Genomic DNA, 13,372 nt, shown 5'->3' on the forward strand with positions numbered 1-13,372 from the left:
ACAGCGCCCTGCGCTCCCCGGCGTCAGCTGAGCGCGTCTCTGCCATGATCCTGCCTCATAAAGGATGTGCCCACTCAGCTGCCACGAGCCCCGCCTTGGCCGCGCTGCCCTCCCTCACAATGGCCCGCACGGCTGGGGTCACTCGGCGGCACAGAGGCTGCTGGCGCAAGAGCTGCTTGCGCGCTCTCTGCCCCGGCGCTCGCGAGCACGCTGCTGAAAGGGAGCGTGAGCTGAGCAAGCCCTTGGAAGAACTGGGCTCCTTCCTTTTCCAGTCGGAACTGGACGGTGTAGAGATGGACTCCCGCTCTGCAGGCTGCCATGCGGTACCGCCTGCAAGAGATGGCCGACAAAGGAGCTACTCCTGTGAGTAAAGGCTTCAAGAGAAAGGGTTAATCTTGTGACTCCCCGGGGCCCACAAGTCATTGTCGCCCATGAGAAAGAGACGTGAATAAGCTCTTGAGTGGCCAGCCAATGGGAGCGGCAGCCCTGCATGGGCTGTCTCTGCTAGGTGCTTGTGTTCTCCACGCAGCTGCTTCTGGTGCTGGGGGCTGCTCTCCAGAACGCCGGCTTGGAAACCTGCCTTCCTAGAACAAAGGCAGGCAGTCTCTTTGACAATGTGCTTTCCTTGCAGCCACTGCTGAGGGAATGGCTCCACCAGGAAGGATGTCTTTGCCAGCCAAGAAGATTCCTGTGTCTTGGCAGCAGAGGCAAAGCGTTGGAGCTGGACTCCACAACCTGGGAAATACGTGTTTCCTCAACGCGGTTCTGCAGTGTTTGACCTACACTCCCCCTCTGGCTAATTACATGCTTTCCAGAGAGCACAGCCAGTCGTGTGAGTACTTGGGAAGCCTTTCCTCGCAACCTCCTGGACAACTCTGCTCCTGCTGAAAGACCAAGAATGCCTCTGGGAAGCAAACTCTGACTTTGCCCTATTTTGCCTGATGGGGCTGGCGTTCAACAGCGCGTGCACGGCAGGCTCAGGAGAGCTGCTGCAGTGCTCGCCTTCATTTAACGCCCTGTGCCCAAATGCCAAGGAGGCATTCTTTCCTCCCTCCTGTGAATGCGGGAGGGTTTGGGGAAGCAAAGCACTCCAGGACTATTTGGCCTGGAGTTACTTACGCGTTCGTAGAAAGAAGCTAAAATTTTGCAGGAGGCTGTCACAGGTTCTCAGCGTTCTGTCACAGCTGGCTTTCCCTAATGCACGACCACTGTGACAGCAGATGCGGTTGCACTGCAAGAGGAGGAAAGCTACCAAAGAGCACTGTGAAAGCACTCTCAGTTGGTGTGCCTATTCCTGTGCACTTCCCTGCCCTTGCAAAGGATGTCTTGCCAATAGTCCTTTAGGTGTTTCCTCAGAAAATGCATGCTACTGCAGACTTCCTGCTTAATGCTTATGCACACAGACTGGCCTCTTGGCCCTTTTGGAGAGGAGAGCGTGGTACGCAGGGCAGAGAGTGCACTTGAAGCTGCAAGGTTGTTGTTGCTTAAGGTTGTCTCTAGCAACGTCGCTAGCTTTCACTAAAGCCAGGGGGTTACTTCCTTGACGCTCAACAGGTTGTGAGCAAGGTTCCTGCATGCTGTGTACCATGGAAACACACATCAACCAGGTCCTGTTCAGCTCTGACAAGGCCATCGAGCCTCTGGCAGTCCTCAATGACCTTCGGCGTAAGTCTTTTCACATGGCTTTCTCTGTAGAAAGGCCTAAATTTTGAGAGGGCTGTTTCATGGGTGCAATGGGTACGGAGAGTTTTTTGTTTGTTTGTTTGTTTTTTGTGAGGGAAGGGAGGTTTTAGCAAACTACATCTTCTTCTATCCCTTTCTATGAGATAAGCCTTGTATAACCCTTTTATTCACTAGGAAGAGGTGAGCGTTTCTGCTTCGGCAGACAGGAAGATGCTCACGAATTCCTACGTTACATCGTGGCTGCTATGCACGTTGATTATTTGAACGGATGCACCGAGTAAGCAGAACCAACTTATCCTTTAAGTGTTCTCTAGGACTTTAGGACCCTTCATTTGCTACCCTGCGTTGCCCAGGGTTTTCACCGAAAAGAAAAGCTCTTTGACTCTCTGCTTGGGCTCTTGGGAGTGACAATGATAACATTTTGTTTCCAGCTTGGACACCTTGTTGCAAGGCACCACGGTCATCCGTGAAATATTTGGAGGATTCCTAACATCCAGAGGTACTTTTTACGACTCTTAGTGCCCTCAGAAGTGTGCCTTTGTGCCTGTTTGTTGCAAAGAGCTTCCCTCAAGTACTGGCTCTCAGTAATGAAGATGGAGCAAGTGAGTGTCCTTCGTGTTTTGTGAAGTGTTTCTGTTTGCATTGCAGTAACGTGTCTGAGCTGCCAAGCCGTTTCAGAGTCCTCTGAGGCGTTCCTCGACATCGCTTTGGAGATAAAGGTAAGCGGTTGTGGAATTCTGGCCGACGATGTCTTTGAAGGTGCTGAGATTTTGAGCTTGGCTCTCCCCTTTTGTGACTTTCTCACCTCGTCAGACTTCCCTTAGGAAGACCTCACTGGTCACAGCAAAATCGTGGGGTGATGGATGGCTGGGGGCTCTGCACACATGCTCATCCTGCCAGGCTTCCTCAGTACTGCCTCTGTACACTGCCAGTTGCTATACGATGGCTTTACTAGTGGTTTGCTTTGGTTTGGGTTTGGGTTTTTTTCTTTTCTTTTCTTTTTGTCCTTTCTTACTCCTGCAAAGCTAACTTCATTGTGTGCCACCACAGACAGGTAGCTCTTGGTAGCCCAGTACTTTGAGACAACCTTTCCAACAAGGCTTTCTAGCCTGATAAGGCTCTTCAAGACGCTCAAGCACAGTCCGTGTTCAGCACACTCTCCTTCAGCTCCCCTCTCCCTAGTGTTCACTGCTTCACAGGAGGATTCCCAGGTGTTAACGAGGGAGGCCCCGCGGCAAGAGGGGAGTCACGGGCTGGGATCCAGATTCCGGGATCTCAGTGCCCTACTTTCTTCCTCATGCAGGCAGCCTCCTCTGTCCCCAGCGCTCTCAAAGAATTTGTGAGAGCGGAGCTGCTGGAAGGTGAAAATTGCTACCAATGCAGCAAGTAAGATTCTGCCTAATGCCATCCAAATTGGAGCTTCATCCTGGCCGAACCTGTGGCCTATCTCAAAGCACAAGTTCTCCTTTGACTTACTGCACAAAGAAGAGCATGAGAGGCAGCTTTTGGCTGTGCAGCTCACAGCCTGAACTCACCCGAAGCTTGCAAAGCGTCCACTTGCTTCTCAAAGCGGAACCTTTCCCATTCTCTGCAACTAGCTGGCAGTCTTGGCCAAGGAGCGCACACGCTGGCCTATGGGAGTATTTTCTTCCGCTTGCTGTCTTCCTGGGGGCGCTCGTCCTTGCTAACTGGGAAATTGTGCACCAACCTACTCCTACAGCCAGGAGTTAAAAGCTGCCTCCTCTGGGTAGCAGTGAGCTCAAGCAGGAAAGAGCTGAGCACAAGCATTTGGGGTGGGAGGCCACCACAGCTTCCGAAAGGTGCTAGAGTTCCCAAGTGAAGGGCCTAGAGTATCCAAGTGCACAAGCTCTGCGGCCTCGCTCGCACAACATCTTGTGCAGTTCCTCAGTTGTGAAAACTGCAGCTAGCTGCTCTCTCAGTGAGTTGAATCAATTGCCTGTACTTTGCAGGTGTGAAAAGATCGGTGCTGCATCCAAGAGCCTTACAATACAAGACTCACCCAGCGTCCTGACCATCGCCTTGAAAAGATTTGGCGATTTCACTGGTGAAAAGATTAGCAAGGTATGTGTGCGGCTGTAATGCCTTCTCGGGCAGGGAGATTTCCCGCGGCAGAAGACTCCTTCAAAAGTTCTTAATGTCTGCCAGCTGCAACTGCAGCCCTGGAGGATGCCTAGGAAAAATCAGTGAGACTAGTAGGTCTCGCTCTCTCTTGCAGTAAGAGCAAAGTTCCCATGGGATGAGAAACATATGCTCTGCTCTTAAGGAACTGATTTTGCAGGGAGCCGTTCTCTGCAACTGAAATGATTAAAATGCAGTCTGGGGGAAGAACACTCCCTGAGGAAGCAGAGGACGTGTCTGTCACAAAATGTGCAGTCCATGTTCTTAGAAGGGTTTTCCTGCGCCTCTTTCATGAAGGCTTCCCAGAGGGGTTTTCAATCTTCTTGCTCTGCCTTCAGGATGTGGCCTACCCTGAGTATTTGAACCTTCGACCGTACATGTCCCAGTCCTCTGGAGAACGGGTCCTCTATGCCTTATACGCGGTCCTGGTGCATAGAGGGCTGAGCGGTCGTGCAGGGCACTACGTCTGCTTCACCAAGGTAAGCATCAGCTTCATTTGTGGCAGGGCAAAATCTGTGCTGGTGAAGAGAAGCTTGCCCCTGCCTGTGGCTGGCAAGCACCGCTTTTAAGGGGAAAGGACTTGTTACGGGTGTCCTGGTGACGAGTCTTGGAGTATCCTTTGCCTGCTAGCGTTCTCTGGCCGTTTTCCTGAAGAAAGCATGCGGTTGCTCTAAAGGCATCTCTGCCTTTATTTGCAGGCCAGTAATGGACGGTGGTATCAGATGAACGACGACTCGGTAGTCGCCTGTGACATCAAAACCGTCCTCAAACAGCAGGCATATATACTTTTTTATGTCAGGTAAGAGCAAGTGTATTGCAGGGCCTTCAGGGTACATTTGCTTTTGGCACTACTCAAACATCTCTTCTTATCCTCGTCCTGCTCTGTGTTTTATTCTCTGTCCTGACGGGAAGGGGCTATTGGTAGAATTGAACTCTATCCAGTCTGCAATTCCCCAAGGCACGTACTGGCTTTCATTTCTTGGCCGTCACCTGCTGCACTGGCGTCACTTGTCACGTATACGCTCCCTGTAGCGGCGAGCGCTGAAATGAGGGGAAAGTCAGGCCAGAGGTGGTGTAAGCAGGAGTTCTTGCTCTGAAAGGGACAGGCGTGGGAGGAAGACCAGTATCTAGTCTTCACTTGGCAGTCTGGCCTACGTTTTCAGTATGCCATGGCAGCCGCTCCTAGAAAATGCTAGGATGGGGTTCAGCCCAGGAGCAGGCTGACAGAACAGGTCTCAAGCGAGGTGACTGTTGTTTCCCAAGGTGCTGTGAGGAGACACCTGGAGAGCGCCCTTCTTATGCACCCGTGCCATCTCATGGCCCTTCGCGCCTTGCTCAGCAGGGGGCTAAGAAGGAGCAGGCTGCACTTCCGGCACCACAGCACCCACCTCCCATGATGAAGGTATTTGCGGGGGTTAGAGAGGGAAGGACTGAGGCACAAAATGGATTGTGGCATTTTCCTTTTTCTTCCTTATTTATTTATTTTGGGGTTTTTTTGTTCTTTGTTTTGCGGAGGGATGGGCAGGACGCGTAGCTTGTGCGTTATGTTTTCCCTGCCACAGTGCAGAGAAAGCCCTCCTGCTGCAGCCACAATCCCTCAACCAGTGGCTAAGACTAGACTGAGTGCAGCCCTGCTGCTTCCTCACTCGCAGCCCAGCTTCCCGAGGCCTTGCGAGGCATTGCAAGTGAGGCCTAATCATGCTCACATCATGAAAGCAAAAAAACAACAAGCAGAATTTTGCTTGGTTTACTTTTAGTTTGGTGGCATCTGCTGAGACTGCAAAAACACCATGGCTTGTTCCTGAGCACTGGAGGCGGGGGGGATTGTGTCTAGGGCTTTTCCAAGCCGTGTCTTTGCACAGAGCCATCTTAGAATGTCTTCTTTTGAAATGCAGAGCTCAAGGCCTTTAAAGAGAAAGAGAGCCCTGCAAGAGGACCCCAAACACGTCAGTGTCCACGAACGGGGTGCTCATTCTCCCAAGAGGAGGTGCTCTCACAACCTGCAAAGCAGCAAACAAAACTGCCCTCAGCAGCACTACTGCAATGGGAACAGCTGCACATCCTGCCGTAGTGACAGAAACTACACAGAGAAGGACAGAAGCTCCGGGAAACGTCCTCGCTACCCATCCCAAAGCAGAGGACAAACAGAGCAAGGCAGGTCACACGTGCGTTCTTGCAAAAGCAGCTGGCTCCACCTGCCATCCATGTCCAGAGGGCAACATGGGCATTGCTTCAGCAGCCACCGAGCAGATTCTTGGCTCTATTCAGGACTGGAGCAGCCCTCTGGAAAATGCTCTCCTCCAAGACAAGCACCTGCAGCCGTGCCCCTTCCTTCTGCTCTTGAGGGCTCCTCCCAGAAAACTCAAGAGCCGAGAAGCAGAAAAAGAAGACATCCCCATGCAGAAGGGGAAGCTGAGAACGAAATGCAAAGGAAACGGAGAAAGAGTGAAAAAGGACATTTCATCACTTTGTACTTCTTTCTCCTCTGCCTCTTCCTCTTCTCTGTCCTCTTGGCCTTAAGGAGCACTCAGTAGTTCAGATCCCTTGGGTAGGTGGATGAAATAAAGGCAGGAAAGCAACTGCTGAGTTGTGTGTGATCTTTGGGACTCTTCACAGTATGAAATCTCATCGTGAAAAGAAGTGGCGTTTCTTTCCCACATCTTTTCCCTCTGGCGCGTGTTGTTAAAGGTGCCAGAAATATCAAGGGGTGGCAAAGATGCTGCTGGTGCGCAGGGCCTGGTGGTGGCAAAGGCCCAAATGGGGCACCAGGCAGGAGTGCGAGAAGCAAGTCTTTCTGCACCTCGGGCAGCTCAAGCGTCAGCCCTCCTCATGAGAAGCTGGGAGTGTTTCCCTGCCATGAGGTGGCAGAAGCAAGGAAAAGGAAACCTCTAGTATCTAGTGTAAGGTCAAGGTCAAGGTCAAGGGAAATGCAAAGAGGCCCAGCAGGAGGATGATGGGGGCTTTGCAGCTGCAGGGCCACTCATACACTCGTGCTCCTGACAACACAGCCACGTGAGGCCATGGTGGCCAACGCAGAGGTGGCAGACACACCAAACTGGATAAGGGATGCAGCAAAGCAGGGCTCAGCACACACAGAGGCCACGTGCCACGAGCTCACACTGGGCCATGGTGGCAGGCCGGCCGAGCCTTCCCTTCACCCACACCCCAAGGCACTGCTCTCACCCCAGCCCTCACTCTTATCCCTCACTCCAATTCTCTGCCACGCCATGCTCACCCTGAGCCCTAACTCGAGCCCCAGAACCTAGCCCATGCCCTCACCACTTCAAAGGAACCCTGAGCAGGGCTCCAAACACTTCCTTCCCCCAAGCCTTCCGCAATCCCTACCCTGAAACGACAAGCACTAAAACCTTAGCCCATGACCAAAACACTGGCTCCTAACTGGAAACATGAAGGGCAAGCCTAAACGTGCCCCGTCTTCCCACAAAGACCCGCACAGGAGCCCCTGCACACACGCGGGCTCTACTACGCCGTCTCCGCAGTTACTGGCAATGACTACAGACTTCCTCCAAACAGAAGTTACCGCCACATGCTCAGCACGATACAGGGGGATGTTGGTGGGAGAGGGTCTCCGAGAGCTCTTAAACTTGCACAGAGCTCCAACAAATTCAAGCAGTGTCATCCCACCAGGAATCTGCTTACATCTCTCTCGTGGAGAGAGTGCAGATTATGGCCCCCACTGCTACTCTCAGGAGGGGCTAACATGCTCAGCTGCCGGAGGGAGAGTTGGACATGTGTGCATAGCCTAAGAAGCCTGTGATAGGACTACGAACAAGGCATCTTTGCTTTAAGCCATCTCCTTCCTCTTCCCCTCCCTCTTCTCTCTCTCTCTCCCTCTCTCTTCCTCTCCCCCTTCCTCTGCCCCTCCCTCTTTGGCTGCCTCAGAATGAAATGCTAGATGGCTTCAGAAGCGTTGCTTTGCACTTCCGGAGGCACAATCCCCTGCCCTCCGAGCAGCTCAGAGAGCCAAGCTCAAACTGCAGGACCCGTCAGTGTAATCGTGGACAACACCTGATGCACTTTGAAAAGACGCATCCAACCAACAATGCTTTGCACACCCTCATGTGCTAATGGCAGAGCACAGAACTTGCCAAGCAAATTTAGCCAAGCATACCCCACTGAGTAGCTAAGATCGGGTGCTCTTGTCTAGTTCACTGCACACTCTACTGTGGGTCAATTGGATGGCACTAAGTTTGCCGCTAAGGGGGCAAAAGGAGGGAGCGGCCCTGTCCTTGGCAGAGCCTTCAGCAGGGAGCAAGTCAGAGCACGCTGGCACTGCTCATGCACGGGCCCTACTGCTAAAGCATAGCGGCCTCAGGTTTCTCTGCTCATTCGTGGACACACGTCAACTGGTGCAGAGACTCCCAGAATGACCTAAAAGTTTCTTGGCCTTCCAAGGGCTTCACACAGTCTTGCTCGGAATGGCTGCCGAAGGGCTCTTTCCCTGGTGCCAGTACTGCAACATGAGCTGATTCTTTCCCTCCACACCTAGAGAGAAAGCCTGGAAAAGGGCCCTGGGGCCTCTAGGAGCGCGGCGTTGTGCTCTATAAGGCCGTGGGAGAGTGTGGCGCACACCACAAGAGGGAAAGAGACACCTCGCACCAAGGAGAATAGGCCATGTCAAAGTGCCCATGAGGGATGGTGACAAGCGCGTGCCTTCTTCCCTTCCTGAGTGTATTCTGCCTGAGAAACAGGTGTGAGAGCTGTGCTGGCGGAAGCACCGTCCCCGCTCCTGCCCCCACCTTGAGTGGGGCAGCGCAGCGGCCACAGGCTCTGCACAGCGCCCTGCGCTCCCCGGCGTCAGCTGAGCGCGTCTCTGCCGTGACCCTGCCTCATAAAGGATGTGCCCACTCAGCTGCCACGAGCCCCGCCTTGGCCGCGCTGCCCTCCCTCACAATGGCCCGCACGGCTGGGGTCACTCGGCGGCACAGAGGCTGCTGGCGCAAGAGCTGCTTGCGCGCTCTCTGCCCCGGCGCTCGCGAGCACGCTGCTGAAAGGGAGCGTGAGCTGAGCAAGCCCTTGGAAGAACTGGGCTCCTTCCTTTTCCAATTGGAACTGGACGGTGTAGAGATGGACTCCCGCTCTGCAGGCTGCCATGCGGTACCGCCTGCAAGAGATGGCCGACAAAGGAGCTACTCCTGTGAGTAAAGGCTTCAAGAGAAAGGGTTAATCTTGTGACTCCCCGGGGCCCACAAGTCATTGTCGCCCATGAGAAAGAGACGTGAATAAGCTCTTGAGTGGCCAGCCAATGGGAGCGGCAGCCCTGCATGGGCTGCCTCTGCTAGGTGCTTGTGTTCTCCACGCAGCTGCTTCTGGTGCTGGGGGCTGCTCTCCAGAACGCCGGCTTGGAAACCTGCCTTCCTAGAACAAAGGCAGGCAGTCTCTTTGACAATGTGCTTTCCTTGCAGCCACTGCTGAGGGAATGGCTCCACCAGGAAGGATGTCTTTGCCAGCCAAGAAGATTCCTGTGTCTTGGCAGCAGAGGCAAAGCGTTGGAGCTGGACTCCACAACCTGGGAAATACGTGTTTCCTCAACGCGGTTCTGCAGTGTTTGACCTACACTCCCCCTCTGGCTAATTACATGCTTTCCAGAGAGCACAGCCAGTCGTGTGAGTACTTGGGAAGCCTTTCCTCGCAACCTCCTGGACAACTCTGCTCCTGCTGAAAGACCAAGAATGCCTCTGGGAAGCAAACTCTGACTTTGCCCTATTTTGCCTGATGGGGCTGGCGTTCAACAGCGCGTGCACGGCAGGCTCAGGAGAGCTGCTGCAGTGCTCGCCTTCATTTAACGCCCTGTGCCCAAATGCCAAGGAGGCATTCTTTCCTCCCTCCAGTGAATGCGGAAGGGTTTAGGGAAGCAAAGCACTCCAGGACTATTTGGCCTGGAGTTACTTACGCGTTCGTAGAAAGAAGCTAAAATTTTGCAGGAGGCTGTCACAGGTTCTCAGCGTTCTGTCACAGCTGGCTTTCCCTAATGCACGACCACTGTGACAGCAGATGCGGTTGCACTGCAAGAGGAGGAAAGCTACCAAAGAGCACTGTGAAAGCACTCTCAGTTGGTGTGCCTATTCCTGTGCACTTCCCTGCCCTTGCAAAGGATGTCTTGCCAATAGTCCTTTAGGTGTTTCCTCAGAAAATGCATGCTACTGCAGACTTCCTGCTTAATGCTTATGCACACAGACTGGCCTCTTGGCCCTTTTGGAGAGGAGAGCGTGGTACGCAGGGCAGAGAGTGCACTTGAAGCTGCAAGGTTGTTGTTGCTTAAGGTTGTCTCTAGCAACGTCGCTAGCTTTCACTAAAGCCAGGGGGTTACTTCCTTGACGCTCAACAGGTTGTGAGCAAGGTTCCTGCATGCTGTGTACCATGGAAACACACATCAACCAGGTCCTGTTCAGCTCTGACAAGGCCATCGAGCCTCTGGCAGTCCTCAATGACCTTCGGCGTAAGTCTTTTCACATGGCTTTCTCTGTAGAAAGGCCTAAATTTTGAGAGGGCTGTTTCATGGGTGCAATGGGTACGGAGAGTTTTTTGTTTGTTTGTTTGTTTTTTGTGAGGGAAGGGAGGTTTTAGCAAACTACATCTTCTTCTATCCCTTTCTATGAGATAAGCCTTGTATAACCCTTTTATTCACTAGGAAGAGGTGAGCGTTTCTGCTTCGGCAGACAGGAAGATGCTCACGAATTCCTACGTTACATCGTGGCTGCTATGCACGTTGATTATTTGAACGGATGCACCGAGTAAGCAGAACCAACTTATCCTTTAAGTGTTCTCTAGGACTTTAGGACCCTTCATTTGCTACCCTGCGTTGCCCAGGGTTTTCACCGAAAAGAAAAGCTCTTTGACTCTCTGCTTGGGCTCTTGGGAGTGACAATGATAACATTTTGTTTCCAGCTTGGACACCTTGTTGCAAGGCACCACGGTCATCCGTGAAATATTTGGAGGATTCCTAACATCCAGAGGTACTTTTTACGACTCTTAGTGCCCTCAGAAGTGTGCCTTTGTGCCTGTTTGTTGCAAAGAGCTTCCCTCAAGTACTGGCTCTCAGTAATGAAGATGGAGCAAGTGAGTGTCCTTCGTGTTTTGTGAAGTGTTTCTGTTTGCATTGCAGTAACGTGTCTGAGCTGCCAAGCCGTTTCAGAGTCCTCTGAGGCGTTCCTCGACATCGCTTTGGAGATAAAGGTAAGCGGTTGTGGAATTCTGGCCGACGATGTCTTTGAAGGTGCTGAGATTTTGAGCTTGGCTCTCCCCTTTTGTGACTTTCTCACCTCGTCAGTCTTCCCTTAGGAAGACCTCACTGGTCACAGCAAAATCGTGGGGTGATGGATGGCTGGGGGCTCTGCACACATGCTCATCCTGCCAGGCTTCCTCAGTACTGCCTCTGTACACTGCCAGTTGCTATACGATGGCTTTACTAGTGGTTTGCTTTGGTTTGGGTTTGGGTTTTTTTCTTTTCTTTTCTTTTTGTCCTTTCTTACTCCTGCAAAGCTAACTTCATTGTGTGCCACCACAGACAGGTAGCTATTGGTAGCCCAGTACTTTGAGACAACCTTTCCAACAAGGCTTTCTAGCCTGATAAGGCTCTTCAAGACGCTCAAGCACAGTCAGTGTTCAGCACACTCTCCTTCGGCTCCCCTCTCCCTAGTGTTCACTGCTTCACAGGAGGATTCCCAGGTGTTAACGAGGGAGGCCCCGCGGCAAGAGGGGAGTCACGGGCTGGGATCCAGATTCCGGGATCTCAGTGCCCTACTTTCTTCCTCATGCAGGCAGCCTCCTCTGTCGCCAGCGCTCTCAAAGAATTTGTGAGAGCGGAGCTGCTGGAAGGTGAAAATTGCTACCAATGCAGCAAGTAAGATTCTGCCTAATGCCATCCAAATTGGAGCTTCATCCTGGCCGAACCTGTGGCCTATCTCAAAGCACAAGTTCTCCTTTGACTTACTGCACAAAGAAGAGCATGAGAGGCAGCTTTTGGCTGTGCAGCTCACAGCCTGAACTCACCCGAAGCTTGCAAAGCGTCCACTTGCTTCTCAAAGCGGAACCTTTCCCATTCTCTGCAACTAGCTGGCAGTCTTGGCCAAGGAGCGCACACGCTGGCCTATGGGAGTATTTTCTTCCGCTTGCTGTCTTCCTGGGGGCGCTCGTCCTTGCTAACTGGGAAATTGTGCACCAACCTACTCCTACAGCCAGGAGTTAAAAGCTGCCTCCTCTGGGTAGCAGTGAGCTCAAGCAGGAAAGAGCTGAGCACAAGCATTTGGGGTGGGAGGCCACCACAGCTTCCGAAAGGTGCTAGAGTTCCCAAGTGAAGGACCTAGAGTATCCAAGTGCACAAGCTCTGCGGCCTCGCTCGCACAACATCTTGTGCAGTTCCTCAGTTGTGAAAACTGCAGCTAGCTGCTCTCTCAGTGAGTTGAATCAATTGCCTGTACTTTGCAGGTGTGAAAAGATCGGTGCTGCATCCAAGAGCCTTACAATACAAGACTCACCCAGCGTCCTGACCATCGCCTTGAAAAGATTTGGCGATTTCACTGGCGAAAAGATTAGCAAGGTATGTGTGCGGCTGTAATGCCTTCTCGGGCAGGGAGATTTCCCGCGGCAGAAGACTCCTTCAAAAGTTCTTAATGTCTGCCAGCTGCAACTGCAGCCCTGGAGGATGCCTAGGAAAAATCAGTGAGACTAGTAGGTCTCGCTCTCTCTTGCAGTAAGAGCAAAGTTCCCATGGGATGAGAAACATATGCTCTGCTCTTAAGGAACTGATTTTGCAGGGAGCCGTTCTCTGCAACTGAAATGATTAAAATGCAGTCTGGGGGAAGAACACTCCCTGAGGAAGCAGAGGACGTGTCTGTCACAAAATGTGCAGTCCATGTTCTTAGAAGGGTTTTCCTGCGCCTCTTTCATGAAGGCTTCCCAGAGGGGTTTTCAATCTTCTTGCTCTGCCTTCAGGATGTGGCCTACCCTGAGTATTTGAACCTTCGACCGTACATGTCCCAGTCCTCTGGAGAACGGGTCCTCTATGCCTTATACGCGGTCCTGGTGCATAGAGGGCTGAGCGGTCGTGCAGGGCACTACGTCTGCTTCACCAAGGTAAGCATCAGCTTCATTTGTGGCAGGGCAAAATCTGTGCTGGTGAAGAGAAAATGCCCCTGCCTGTGGCTGGCAAGCACCGCTTTTAAGGGGAAAGGACTTGTTACGGGTGTCCTGGTGACGAGTCTTGGAGTATCCTTTGCCTGCTAGCGTTCTCTGGCCGTTTTCCTGAAGAAAGCATGCGGTTGCTCTAAAGGCATCTCTGCCTTTATTTGCAGGCCAGTAATGGACGGTGGTATCAGATGAACGACGACTCGGTAGTCGCCTGTGACATCAAAACCGTCCTCAGACAGCAGGCATATATACTTTTTTATGTCAGGTAAGAGCAAGTGTATTGCAGGGCCTTCAGGGTACATTTGCTTTTGGCACTACTCAAACATCTCTTCTTATCCTCGTCCTGCTCTGTGTTTTATTCTCTGTCCTGACGGGAAGGGGCTATTGGTAGAATTGAACT

This window comes from Tinamus guttatus, unplaced genomic scaffold (genome assembly GCF_059628265.1).
Source record: "Tinamus guttatus ecotype Peru unplaced genomic scaffold, ASM5962826v1 Tinamus_guttatus_pri_ptg000297l, whole genome shotgun sequence".
NCBI classification, from domain to species: domain Eukaryota; kingdom Metazoa; phylum Chordata; class Aves; order Tinamiformes; family Tinamidae; genus Tinamus; species Tinamus guttatus.